The sequence below is a fragment of the Ambystoma mexicanum genome, chromosome 6q (assembly GCF_040938575.1).
Source record: "Ambystoma mexicanum isolate Mex_15411 chromosome 6q, UKY_AmexF1_1, whole genome shotgun sequence".
NCBI classification, from domain to species: Eukaryota; Metazoa; Chordata; class Amphibia; order Caudata; family Ambystomatidae; genus Ambystoma; species Ambystoma mexicanum.
The window spans coordinates 305,056,157-305,070,853 of record NC_090937.1 but is presented as its reverse complement, the minus strand read 5'-3'; the positions used below and the strand labels follow the sequence as shown (position 1 = coordinate 305,070,853).

The window sequence follows — 14,697 nt, the reverse complement described above, 5'->3', positions numbered from 1 at the left end:
TGCCGAATCCTTTGTAGGCGACCTGGGATTTGCCTGCCTCCGGAGGTCTGAAAGCCGCTGTCAGAGATGTCCGTGGCCACCGTGATGGCGTGGTTCAACGGCACCTCGCCTTCCTGCAGGATTTCAAGGGCTTCCTCCCTCTAGTCATCTAGGAGGAAGTCCAGGAGGGGAGTGATCTTGAACCACAGCTCCATGTCATAGCGTGCCACGATCGCAAGGGCGTTGGCCGCCTTGATGGTCGTCGCTGCCGACGAGATGACCTGTCGTCCCATGGCATCCAGCTTCTTCCAATCGCCGTCCGGTGGGTAAGTGGAAGTTGATGCCGTAGCCCCTGCTGATTCCTTCTTGGCCGCCACTGAGACGACCGAATTCGCAGACGGCTGTGCTCTGAGGCACATAGGAGCGGAATCTGGGACCCTGTACTTCTTCTCGTACCGGTCCCTTTTCGCAGGGGCCGTGGACGGGTTCTTCAGCAGGGACAGTCCTTCGTCCCAGATGTTGTCCAGTAACGGGACTGAGAGGACGGTCTTCCTCTTGGCCTCCCGTCGTTGGTAGAGGAAACCTGCCCTCTTCTGCTCTTCGGGGCATAGCTGGAAGAGCTCTGATGCCCTGCCGATCATGGCTTGAAAGGAGCCAATTTCGTCGGGGGAGTGGGGGAAGTAGGGAGGCCCGGGCAGGGGGGTGAAGGGAGATCCATCCCATCTTCACCACCATCGTCGTCCGTCCCGATCCTCACCGTCTCCGTTCCCGTCTCATCCCTCACTGGAGGGGATGGAGGTGAAGGCTGGAAAGGATGGGGAGGCTGGATACGCCTCCGCTTGCACGGAGGGCTCCTCGACGGTCCAGGCGTTGCTCGATTGTCCGCTGGGGGTAAGGGCAACCTTGTCCTCATCTCCGTACACAGGGTCTGCAAAGCCATCAAGATTGCTCCTGAATTGTCCTGTGGCGTGGGCATCGGATGCGACGGGAGCGACATCTGGGGTGCGGGATCCTCAGTTTCCTCCACGGCTCCTCGTCGGCTCCACCGTTGCGCTCCATGTCTGCCTCATCGGGATCCCTCCTGTAGGCCTCAAACTTCTTGTCCAAGATAGCTTTGACACCAGCCAGCTCATCCTCGGAGGTGGCATCTGTGTCCGTTATGGCTACCGTGCCCCCCCTCTTTCTCGTCCCGGGGTTTCACGGGGGTCTTCTCGATAGGCTGAAAAGATGATTCCCTGCGGGGTGGCAGGGAAACTTTAGGCCCGGAAGTCATCTCCACTGGGGTAGCCTCCACAGGCTTCGCAAGGGCCGCCACGACTCCTTCAATTGAGGCCTTCACTGGGTGAATCAGGGCCTTCACGACCTTGGGCACTTCTGAGGCCTTCACCTTAGGGGGAGGGTCACCACCTCGCCCCCCCCTTGGCTTTCTCCATCGGATCGACTGGGGCTTCTCCTGAAGCTTACCCGGGTTCTCAAACTTCCTATTCCCCGAGCCAGAGCGTTGGCTCGTGGATGATGGCGTCAGTGACATTGCGGCCTGCCTGGCAGCCGAGGAGCCCGACCCAACGGCGCTCCCAGTGCCCACAGACTCGCTGTGCTTTGCCTTTTGTTGGGCCCCCATCACCGGAACAACCTCAAAGGAAAATTCTGAAACGGGTCCCCGTTGATCGGAAGTAGAATCGGGGGAGCTTGAGGCTCGAATTGACCGAACAAATAAGAGTAAACTCTTCGAAAAAACGCAATACACAGTAAAAGCTCGAGAGCTACAGCACGAGGACTCCCAACACTTGAGCGTGCAGTAAGAATCTGAAGATGGCTGCCAGAGGAGGGGCTTAGGTAGAGGGCAGTCATTGGCTGGGGGCAGTATGACACCAGAGACCAGTGATTGGTTATTAGTAGAAAGACAGTTCAGAAACAAAACTGAAAATGAGTTTCTTTACTGAGGATTCCCAGCCGGACGATGGGGAATATTCATGAGCATGTGAATCCATGCCAGACCCCATCATGGAGAAGGTCGGAGAGGATCTCTGTCTTCAGCTCCCACTCGTAGATGACCACCGCTCGCCGACAGAGAATCTGTTACATTCATCTGGCCCGAAATGTGTACCGCCAACAGCCAAACACTATGCTGAATGGCCCATTCCCAAATCTGAATGGCTAGATCTACAAGGGGAGGTGACCAGGTACCCCCTTGCTTGTTGATGCAAAACATGGATACTGCTTTGTCCGTGCAGATGCGGACCACTTTGTTCACAATCCCTGGCTTGAAAGCTTTGTGCGCCAGAAGCGCCAGATAATTTATGTGAAATTGTCAGTCCTGTGACGACCATAGGTCAAAAATCTGAGGATGAGCCATTGTTGCACCCCACCCGATAAGGGAGGAGTCTGTCGTAACGGTCACCTGAGGGGAGGGCTCCTGAAAAGGCGCACCCACCAACAGATTGCTGGAAGACCACAACCATAGGAGATCTGTCATCATGCAAGGTAGAACTGGAACCATTTTGGTGTCCGGGTCCACTGCCTGAAGCCAGGAGCTCAGAAGAGCCAACTACGTAAGTGGCATCTTGAGACGCGCAAGGCGAAGAGCACGAACGCGCAAGGGGAAGAGCAAGAACGCACAAGGCCATGAGGACAAGAAGCCTCTGGAACCACCAGGTGGACAGGCTTTCTGACTGAATGAAGACTTGACACGTGGTTAACAGAGCCACCATCCTGTCCACCGTCAAGCACACTCTGCAGTCGATCGAGGATTTCTGTCAGTTCACCGACAGCCCAAGACTGAACAGGAGCTGAAGGAGAGACTGAAGATTGCTCGAGGCTTTCACCGGACAAGGTCTGTGCAGAACGCAGTCGTCCAAGTATGGATACACATGAATACCATGTAGCCTTAAAAAGGCTGCGATGACCGACATCTTCGTGAAGACACGCAGCGCCGAGCTAAGATCAAAAGGGAGCACTCGAGTGCTCCTCTCCCAAGGAGAACCGCAGATATTTCCGATGCGTGCTCCAAATCAGGATATGCATATAAGCATCCTGAAGGGCCACAATGCTGAGCCAGTTGCCCTTCTGAAGAGAGGACTTTATTTGGCAGGGGGTAATCATCTTGAATTTCTCTTGGGGGAGGCAAAGGTTGAACTGGGAAAGGTCTAGAATGGTGCGCAGGCCAGCCTTGTTAGCTTTTTGGCACCATAAACAGAAGCTTCTGGACCTCGGCTCTGAGGGAGGGTGTCCCCGATTGCTGAAAGGGAGGATTAACGGGAAGGGGTAGGGGCAAGCGGAAGCCCGTCAGAGCGATGGACAAAACCCACCGGTCATCAGTGATGGTTTGCCACGCCTCCAAATGAGACGAGATTCGTCCTCCCACCGGAGCCTCGAGCGAGTGGCAAAAAATATAATTTGGCAGACTTTTCGGCAGCCTGTCCCTGAAGAGGAGACCGACGACCGAGAGATAAACCGGCCACGTTGCTGCCTCCGGCGTGAGTTACCCAGCGGAGGATCAGTCCTGTGCGACATGTGGTCTTGGAACCCCCTGAAGCCTGAAGAGGATCGAGATAGGGACCCAGATACCTGAGCTTTGACTGTGGCCTTCACGAGCAGCGACAAAGACTTGGCAGTTTGCATGCTCGCTTTAGTCCTGGTGAGCTCATCATCCGTTGAAGAATGAAACAACTCTTTGCCATCAAAAGACAGGTCCAGAACTTTATCTTGGACCTCCTTTCGAAAACTTCAATGCATGAAGCCAAGCCTGACGAGAGGTGTCCACCCCCAGCATGAGGCTACGAGCCGAGGTGTCAACATACCAACCAGCCTCCAGCATATCCTGCGCCAACATCCTGGCGTCTGACAAGCCGCCTTTAAAGTCTTCTAGCCTGTCAACAGGAATGAACTCCTTTAAGTCAGCCAAATCTCTCCACAATTTCATATTCTTCACGCCGCCAGAATGAGCTCTGCGTTAGCCTGACGCAATTGCAGCACCAAATTGGCAAAAATCTTCTTGCCCAAGGAATCAAGCAATTTGTCAGAGCAGCAACAGCAACGGAGGGAACACATACAGAAACTGGCCGTCCCAGGGGAATGAGAATGCGTCCCCCATGCTCCCCTGCTGGGGAAACCTGCTGTCGAACCTCCGGCTCTTGGTGTTCCTCGCCGTCGCAAATGGATCGATCTGGGGATTGCTTCATCTGCGGAAACAGGCAATAAACTTGGTCCTGACGAAATTCCCACTTGTGGCAAGAGTGCAGCTCCCTGCTGAGAGAGTCGGCGACTGTGTTCTTCACTCCTGCCAGATGCGACGGCCAAGTGCCACAGGTCCTGCGCTTCCTTGGAGAGCACCAGGGATCTGGTGCCCCCCCTGCTTCCTGATGTAGAACATTGTGGTGGTGTTGTCTGTGAAGACCCGCGCCACCTTGCCCTTCAGGGACGGAAGGAACGAAGTAAGGGCCCAAAACACAGCACGCAGCTCCAACAGATTAATGTGCAATGATTTCTCCTCCGGTAGCCACAGGCCTCTTGCGGAAGACTTCCTGTGTGAGCTCCCCATCTCTCCAGGGAGGCGTCCGCCGTGACCGTCTCCTGGTGCAGTGGGGTCTGGAAATCCGTGCCTCCGGACAGAAAACTCCCCACCACTGAATCGCTCGACGGAAGCTCTCTTCGAGTGTGATCTTGTCCTGGAAACTTCCCAACACTTGTATCCAGCAGGCGTTGAGGAACTCCTGTAGTGGATGCATCCGTAGCCTACATAGTCGGATGAGGTAGATGCAGGACAACATCATGCCGAGCAGAGACTTGATGGACCTCACTGTGGCGACCTTCAGGGCCAACAGTCGTCGTACCTTTCCCAAGATGGCTGCTATCCTTTCCTCTGACAGAGACGACACTGTGCTGAGTCGGGATCCCAGAAACAGCGCGTCCTGCGATGGAGTCAAGCAGGACTTTGCATAGTTCACCGAGAACCCCAGAAGCGTGAGAAAGCGAACGGTTCTCGTCGTGTGGTCGACGGCGAGCTCCTTCAAACTGGCCCAGGTGAGCCAGTCGTCCAGCTAAGGGTAGACGTGAACCCCCCGCAGTCGCAGCTGCGCCATCACTGGCGCCAGGCACTTGGTGAAGACCCTTGGTGCCGACTTCAATCCGAAGGGAAGGGCCTTGAATTGGTAGTGCTTCCCTTGAAGCATGAAACGCAGGAACTTGCGGTGCCCCTTGTGAATGGGGATGTGGAAGTATGCATCCTCCAAGTCCAGCGACAAAAGTAAGTCCCCCCTATTCCGTGCTGTAGAGTGACCATCCAGAATTTTTGGAATTTGATGCATTGGTTTAGTCGACAAAGGTCAGGGACGGGGCAGAAGGGTGGCAAGGAGGTGGGGGTAGAGGGTGAACTCTCTTGTTCTTGGTCGGAGGTTCCCCCGATGCCAGGGGGTTGGCTGTCGCCAAGGGTCGGGCCACCGGCCCCATAGGCATCCTTGTCTATCTGAGAGACCAGCATATGCAGTGCCGATAGAATGTCCAAGAGGCCTCTAGGAGGTAGCTGAGGTGGGGGTGGCAGCTGAGGTGTAGGCGGAATAGGCCGCTGGGGTACCGGCTGGGAGCCCAGGCCCTCGTCGCCTTGCTGCTCTTCCTCGACGGTGTCCTCGCCGTCGATTTCGTCGGCGCGCTGGCCGTAGGGCCGGCTTCCTACGTTTTGCTCCTCCGGGATGGTTTGCAGAATGGTGAGCTCCTCCTCAGAGGAGACATCCGTACACTGGAGGGCCAGCATACCCCCACCCTTCTTCGTCTCCAGAGGGGAAGGCCTTTGGGGAGATGAACAGCATTTTCTTCTCTGGGACTTTCTCTATGGGCCAGAACGCAGCCTTCCTCCTGGGAGGAAGGGACAACCTCTTTTTCGGGATGCGCCCTGCAAAGCTGTCTCGGCAGCCTTTGCAAGCGACGCCACCACCCCCTCGATGGAAGGCTGGGCCTTCGCCGGGTGTACCTGGGCCTTCACGGTCAGGGACGGAGCCTTCTCCTGCATGGCCTTCTCCTTAGGGTTCAGGTCTGAGCTTGGATCCCCTTGGCCTTCTCCGGCAGGACGGGCTTGGGCTTCTCCTTAAGTTTGCCCGGATGATCAGACTTCCTCTTGGCTGAAGATCCTGAGCGTTGACTGGTGACGGAGGCTGGAGACATTGATCGCGCCCTGGCCACCAAGGAGCCTGTCGTAATGGCGCACCTGTTGGCAGTGGACTCGCAGTGCTTAGCCTTATGTTGGACCCCCGCGGGAGAGTTGCCCTCAAAGGTCTTAGAAGCCCGCTCAGACTTCTTGGAGCTGGGAGAGGCGTGCTGCTAGGACCCACCCAGAGCAGGGGCCTTGGCCTGTAGCCACTCGTTCAGCCACCTGTGCCGATCCTTCATCGTGCGATGGGCTATCTCCTGGCAAAACGCACAATCCTCCTCCTTGTACGTCGGGTACAGGCAGTAGAGGCACTCGGAATGCTTGTAGTCCGAAAAGACATTCCACAAGCAGCAGCTGGAACAAATCCTGAACAGTACGTTCAATCCTTTTCCTCTGACATGGTCCAGACGGCGTAGGCCTGAGAAATGTATGGAAGCCTCCACGAAGAAACCCGACGAAATCCGCCCTTGAAAGGTGCTTACGAATCTGAATAACGGGTACCCGTTAATCGGAAGGTTGATCAATGGAGCACAAGGCTAGATTGACCGGAAAATAGAGTAATACGCTTCCAAAAAGTGCAAAAACGCAGTTAAAGCTCGAGAGCTAAACATGACTCCCCCCAACACTTGAACATGCAGTAAAAATCTGAAGATGGCTGCCAGAGGAGGGGCTTAGGTGGAGGGCAGACATTGGCTGGGGACAGTATGACCCAGAGCTCAGTGATTGGTTGTTAGGTGAAAGACAGTTCAGAAATGAAACTGATTTTTTCTTTACTGAGGATTCTCAGCCTGACGACGGGGAATATTCATGAGCATTTGAATCCATGCCAGACCCCATGCTGGAGAAACAATAAGACTTAATACAATGATACAAATGTACTGTAACGCTCACCTGATTCCCGCAGAGGCGCCGGTCTTGACTGGGTGAATGCCGTATCTTCAAATGTGATGTGTAACACACGGTTGGCTCTTTGGGCTGGACCTCTGTGCACTGTATGTCTGACTCGAAGAGTAAGATGTCTGCAGATAGAAAATATGGGATTAATGAACTGGGTTTATTGGGTGCCTCTCTCCTCTTCCCTTTCTCTTCTCCTGTAGAACCCCAAAGGTTAACGCCCTCACCTTAGGTAAGTGAACGCCAAGCTCTCCATCTGCCTCGGGGCAGGGTGCCGTAACCAGTTTCTTCACTGGATAAGGGTGCAGGCCTCTTGACCTCAGAGGACTGCTGTCCGTCGTTAACTGCACGAACGGTAAGTTCTGGGCACTTCAAATGTCTTAAAAGTCTTTTGTAATGATATCTCTTGTTTTGCAGGGTTCCGGCGATGGCGGATGGCGGGCTGATGAGAGTTGAGGATCGAACCCGCGTGAGGAATAGAAGCGCCTGGAAGCACGTAAGTAAGCGCTTGTAGCCTGCTTCACGATGCGCACTAACTGTTCCTTTTATCTTGCAGGTACAAGTTCGGAGCTTTAGAGAAGCTGAAGGGTGCCTGAATACCCACTGGATTCGGCGTGGGAAGGAGTAATGGCACGTGAGTAATAAATTTGCCCAATGTCTTTAAACGCACCTTCTTTTGTCTTTCAGATGCGGGATGCAGCGCCGAAGGCCTCCGGAGCATGCGAAGAGCTGGTAAGCTTTTGTCTTTCAGATGCCGGAATGCAGTGCGAAGACCTCCGGAGCATGCTAAGAGTAGGTAAGCCTTTGTCTTTCAGATGCCGGAATGCAGCGCGAGGCGTTGGTGACAGCCGATGGACCAGGTAAGAGATGCGCAGCCACTGAAGACCGTAGTGCTAACCTGTTCTTTCTTCGTCTTTACAGGTGCTGCTGAAGACTGGATTCCAGGATGGTAAGCCTTTGTTCCCTTAGGCCCAGGATCAGAAGCAGAAGACACGATGAGCGTTCTGCTGCAGAGAATGCAGAATAACGCAAAGCAAGATTCATCCATCGGGTGTGGTTTAAATAGCCTCCTGTAGTGCTTAGGTGTCTCCCTCCACAGCCACGCCTAGGTAAGAAAAGAGTTCCTGCTTTCCAGAAGAGTTCCAGTGTTCTGAACCTAGGGAGTGGCTCCTGCCCCCACCCAACAGGAAAAGTAGTCCCAAACAGAAGAGGATCAGGGGTTCAACTGGCAGGTAAGTAAGCAGCATGGTCTGCTGCAGGTAAGTCCACCCAAGCATTATGAGCCCGGCGCTTCCAGCGCTGGGACTGGGCATCTTTATGAGCCTGGTGCCACTGGCGCCAGGACAGGGTCCAAAAGGTCCCAATTGGGACTGGCTGGCACTCGGAACCGGGGTTATGGGTCTGCTTCCAAGGGAGTCGGGCAAGTCCTGATCTTTTGGAAGCAGAGATCATGACAGCACCCCCCCTCAAGGCCCTTCCCAAACCGGGCTTCTCCGGGGGTTTGGGCTTGTTAGGAAATGTTCGATGAAATCTTTTGATTAGACGAGGCGCGTGGACATATTCTGCAGGTTCCCAGGATCTTTCTTGGGGACCGTAGCCTTTCCAGTCAATCAGGTAAAATAGTTTAGATTTGGAGATCTTGGAATCCAGGATGCTTTTGACTTCAAACTCGAGTTCTCCATCAACTAGATAGGTTTTGGAGATGTAGTTAGTCGGGTTTGAGGTTGCACGGGTTTTAATAGAGAGACGTGGAAGACCGGATGTATCTTCATGTGAGGGGGCAAGTCCAACTTGACCGCTACTGGATTTACTATGGTAGTGATGGAATAGGGACCAAGGTATCTTGGGTTGAATGTGCGTGGTCCTTTTAGAGGTAGATATTTGGTGGATAACCAGACTTGATCTCCTACTTGATATTGGGGGGCTTCCTTCCGATGTTGGTCTGCTCCTTTCTTGTATTGTTCTTTAGCCCTTTGAAGGTGAGAAACGGCTTCCTTAAAGGCTTGGGTGATTGTAGAATGCAGGTGGTCTACTGCTGGTGTTCCAAGATCTTGGAGTGGATCCAACTCCGAGGTTCGAGGGTGACTACCGTATAAAAGAAAAAACGGGGTCTTCCCAGTTCCCGAGTGGACAGAGTTATTGTAGGCATATTCGGCTATCCAAAGGATATCTTTCCAAGTTTTTTCAGTTTGTTGTAGCATGCAGCGCAAATACTGTTCCAGAGTTTGATTGGTCCTCTCGGTTTGTCCGTCGGTTTGAGGGTGGTGGCTGGTCGAAAGTCTCACATCAATTTGAGCCGACCGACAGCAACTTCGCCAAAAATGAGAAATAAATTGACTACCTCGATCCGAAATTAGAACTGAAGGAAAACCGTGCAGTCGGACGATGTTTTCGAGAAATTCTCGGGCCAGAGTTGCTGCTGTTGGTAAGCCTTTGAGTGGAATGAAATGCGCCATCTTGGAGAATAGGTCCACGATTACTAGGATCGTATTGTATCCGGAGCATGGAGGTAGATCGGTGATGAAGTCCATAGAAAGCGTATGCCAAGGGCGAGGCGGGATGTCAATAGGGCGTAAGAGGCCGGCTGGTTTTTCCTTTTGACTCTTGTTTTGGGCGCATACTCCACAGGACATTATAAAGTCTCTGATATTTTTTTTCCAAGACGGCCACCAGAAGTAGCACTTGATCTTTTCCGAGGTCTTGGTCATACCGGGATGCCCTTCCATTAAAGAATCGTGATAACAAGAGATTACCTTTTTCTGTAAATCTGTGCTGGGCAGGTATAACCGTTCTTGGAAATATAATAGGTTGTCCTTCACCGTAAAGTCCTTTCCCTGCAGATGCCAATTCTGTATGTCTGCTGGAGTTACCAGTAGCCTGGCTTTATCCTTAACTTCCTCTATGGATTGTGTGGCGATTACACCTAGAATTCTTTGTTCTGGAATGATAGGTACAGGTTTAGGATTGATCAAATGTTCTTCCACTCCCATCCGAGAAAGGGCATCAGCTTTACCGTTTTTTGTACCAGGTCGATAGGTAATTATGAAGTCAAACTCGACAAAGAATAGTGCCCAACTGAGTTGCCTAGAGGATTGAGCTTTTGCGGTTTTCAAATATTGCAGGTTTCGGTGATCTGTAATCACAGTAACGGTGTGTCGGGCCCCCAGAAGATAATGCCGCCAAGCCTTAAAGGCGCACTTGATAGCTAGAAGTTCCTTATCAGTAATAGTGTAATTGATTTCAGAAGGCGAGAATTTGCGGGACCAAAATGCCACGGGATGCAACTGATTGGTTACTGGGTCCTTTTGTGATAGAACTGCCCCCATGGCAAGGCTCAAAGCATCAGTTTCAATGATGTAGGGGAGTTCTGGGCGAGGATGTTTTAAGATCGGTGCAGAGATAAATCTAGTCTTCAAATTCTGGAAAGCTTGTTCCGCCTCGGTAGACCATTCAAAACGTTTGTTTTTCTTTAACAAGGCGGTGATGGGCTGGGCTATTCGAGAGAATTCGGGGATAAACCTGCGGTAAAAGTTAGCGAAGCCTAACATACTTTGAACACCTTTTACGGAGGATGGCGATGGCCATTTGAGAATTGCATCGACCTTCTTTGAATCCATACGCACTCCGCTAGGTGATAATATGAATCCCAAGAATTCAACTTCAGTCACGTTGAAAACGCATTTTTCCAATTTAGCGAAAAGTTTGTGTTGACGCAATCTCTCGAGGACCATTTTCACATGTTTCCGATGTTCAGTTTCCGATGAAGAATAAACGAGGATGTCGTCAATGTAAACAACAACACACACATCTATGAGCTCTCTGAGGACATCGTTCATAAAATATTGAAAGGCGGCCGGGGCATTGCAAAGTCCGAAGGGCATGACCTGATATTCAAATAGCCCATACTTGGTGCGGAAGGCCGTCTTCCATTCATCGCCCTCTTTTACTTGTACCAAGTGGTAGGCTCCTCTAAGATCCAGCTTTGTATATATGCAAGCTTTTCTGACTTGGTCCAGGAGTTCAGGGATCAAAGGTAACGGATATCTATTCTTAATGGTGATCTGGTTCAGGGCGCGATAATCTATACAAGTTCTAAGGTCCCCTTCTTTTTTTGGAACGAAGAACAAAGCTGAGGAAGCAGGGGACTTGGAAGGACGAATAAACCCATTTGCTAGGTATTGATCCAGGTATTGTCGGAGGTGAAGATTCTCAGGCTCGGTGAGGGCATAAATTCTACTACAAGGAGGAGTAGATCCAGGTATCAGGTCTATCTGGCAGTCATAAGACCTATGAGGAGGTAGAGAGTTAGCCTGATCCTTCCGGAAAACATCTTGGAATTCTAGGTATTCAGGAGGTAACTGGGGAGCCTCCGAGGAAATTGCTGCCAGTGCAACACCAGGTCGAGGGTGACAAGTAGAGACACATTCTGGAAACTGAACCGTTTTTGCTCGCCAATCGATCTGAGGATTGTGCTTCTCTAACCAAGGAATTCTTAGAATAATCTGGAACTGAGGGGCCTTGATCACATCGAACACGATCTTCTCATGGTGTCCATCTTGACTTACTAGCGTCACTTCTTGGGTGGTATGCGTTACTGGTCCGGAGGCTATCTCCGTACCATCCACCGTAGTAATGACGTCCTTTACAGCCTTTGGACAAAGAGTCAGATTCATCCTCAAAACCATTTCATGATCCACATAATTGCCGATGGCACCGCTGTCGACGTAAGCTTCAATCGCATGTAATCGATCCGGATGTTCAGGGCTAATGAGGACCATAGGTATCACGAAATGCGAGGTCACGGAACTGGTTTTAACGCTCGGCAAGAGGACCTCTATTCTTGTCGGGCGAGGTCGTTTCCCTGCTCAGAGTTTGTGACCCTGGTAACTGCAGCTCCTACTGCCTTCTTGGCTGGTTTCACCGGACAGTCTCGAAGAAAGTGCCCCGAGTTTCCGCAATAGAGGCATAATTGCAGCTGTTTTCTCCTTTCCCGCTCCTTTTGTGTTAGTGGTCCTTTCAGGCCCCCTATTTGCATGGGTTCCCCGGAGTCTACTCCTTTGGTAGGAGTTGGTGGTTTGGAAAATACTCTAGCATCAAACTTGGAACGATCGGCCTTCCTGTTCTGCAGTCTGTGGTCAATTTGAACGACTAAGTCAATATAGTCCGAACAGTCTTGCGGGGGATTCACTACTTGGGCTAACACATCTTTGAGCTCTCCACGTAGACCTTTATAAAACAGCGTAATCCTTTTGTCCTCAGGCCATCGAGTTTCCACTATCAGTCTGTTGAAAGACGCAATATAAGCCAAAAGGTCTTGATTACCCTGTTGCAATGAAAGGAGCTCATTGTCCAAGGCCTGCCCCAGTGAATGTCTTGCAAACAGTTTTTCCATACCTAGCTGAAAAGCTTGAAAATCATGGAGAACCGGATCATCTTGATTAACTAGAGGGATCGACCAGTCTGCCGCATTGCCACTAAGGTACGAAAGCACGAAAGCTACCTTAGCTTGATCAGTTGGAAAGGTTGCTGGCCGGCATAAGAAGTGCAACCGGCACTGATTAATAAATACTGCAAACCTCTTTGGGTCACCAGAAAATCGTTCGGGCGGAGCCAGAGGTACATTCCCAGGTAGGTTGATCTGCACTGGGTTCGTAGAGGATGTTGAAGGAAGATTTGCCCCTGATGCGGGTAACGGAGTTTGTCCGGCTTGTGACTGTAGCAATTGTCTAGCGAGATCGTCTGTTCGCTCCTTGGAAATAATCAGTTCCCTTCTTAGAGCATTCGTTTCCTGACGGGCTGCATGCACTTCTACTCTTAGTTCCCCAAGTAACTGGGCTAGCTGGTCGGTATCCGAGGTTTCCATAGCGCCTGGGTGGGAGTTTTGCGGTAGGCTTTGCGTTCTGTAACGCTCACCTGATTCCCGCAGAGGCGCCGGTCTTGACTGGGTGAATGCCGTATCTTCAAAGGTGATGTGTAACACACGGTTGGCTCTTTGGGCTGGACCTCTGTGCACTGTATGTCTGACTCGAAGAGTAAGATGTCTGCAGATAGAAAATATGGGATTAATGAACTGGGTTTATTGGGTGCCTCTCTCCTCTTCCCTTTCTCTTCTCCTGTAGAACCCCAGAGGTTAACGCCCTCACCTTAGGTAAGTGAACGCCGAGCTCTCCATCTGCCTCGGGGCAGGGTGCCGTAACCAGTTTCTTCACTGGATAAGGGTGCAGGCCTCTTGACCTCAGAGGACTGCTGTCCGTCGTTAACTGCACGAATGGTAAGTTCTGGGCACTTCAAATGTCTTTAAAGTCTTTTGTAATGATATCTCTTGTTTTGCAGGGTTCCGGCGATGGCGGATGGCGGGCTGATGAGAGTTGAGGATCGAACCCTCCGTGAGGAATAGAAGCGCCTGGAAGCACGTAAGTAAGCGCTTGTAGCCTGCTTCACGATGCGCACTAACTGTCCCTTTTATCTTGCAGGTACAAGTTCGGAGCTTTAGAGAAGCTGAAGGGTGCTGGAATACCCACTGGATTCGGCGTGGGAAGGAGTAATGGCACGTGAGTAATAAAGTTGCCCAATGTCTTTAAACGCACCTTCTTTTGTCTTTCAGATGCGGGATGCAGCGCCGAAGGCCTCCGGAGCGTGCGAAGAGCTGGTAAGCTTTTGTCTTTCAGATGCCGGAATGCAGTGCGAAGACCTCCGGAGCATGCGAAGAGTAGGTAAAGCCTTTGTCTTTCAGATGCCGGAATGCAGCGCGAGGCGTTGGTGACAGCCGATGGACCAGGTAAGAGATGCGCTGCCACTGAAGACCGTAGTGCTAACCTGTTCTTTCTTTGTCTTTACATGTGCTGCTGAAGACTGGATTCCAGGATGGTAAGCCTTTGTTCCCTTAGGCCCAGGATCAGAAGCAGAAGACACGATGAGCGTTCTGCTGCAGAGAATGCAGAATAACGCAAAGCAAGATTCATCCATCGGGTTTGGTTTAAATAGCCTCCTGTAGTGCTTAGGTGTCTCCCTCCACAGCCACGCCTAGGTAAGAAAAGAGTTCCTGCTTTCCAGAAGAGTTCCAGTGTTCTGAACCTAGGGAGTGGCTCCTGCCCCACCCAACAGGAAAAGTAGTCCCAAACAGAAGAGGATCAGGGGTTCAACTGGCAGGTAAGTAAGCAGCATGGTCTGCTGCAGGTAAGTCCACCCAAGCATTATGAGCCCGGCGCTTCCAGCGCTGGGACTGGGCATCTTTATGAGCCTGGTGCCACTGGCGCCAGGACAGGGTCCAAAAGGTCCCAATTGGGACTGGCTGGCACTCGGAACCGGGGTTATGGGTCTGCTTCCAAGGGAGTCGGGCAAGTCCTGATCTTTTGGAAGCAGAGATCATGACATGTACAAAGTGATACTTATTCAAATACAACCTACTAGTCTAATCTTTAAAAGAGTAACAGGACAGAAGCCAAGGTGAACAAAAAAAAACAGTAAAAATAATAGAAAGCGAAAGAAATCAATAAAATAAAAGAGTAAAATTACAAAATCAAGAGAAAGTAAGACCCATAGAATGCGAATAAATAACTAGGCATAAAGATCATTAAATGCACCCCAAATACTCTCATATTTGTCAAGCTGGTCGTTCGCGTTAAAGGATATTGTCTCTCTCCTAGACAGAAGGGACAAACTCTGCAACCAATCATCAATAT

The 14,697-nt window shown here is 51.5% G+C and overlaps 1 protein-coding gene across 16 annotated transcripts in view; it reads right to left on the bottom strand.

Annotated features, from left to right (window-relative positions):
- Positions 1-14,697, bottom strand: part of ANKRD17 (ankyrin repeat domain 17) — a 2,430,147-nt gene that overhangs the window by 204,626 nt on the left and 2,210,824 nt on the right. The window lies entirely within an intron of this gene.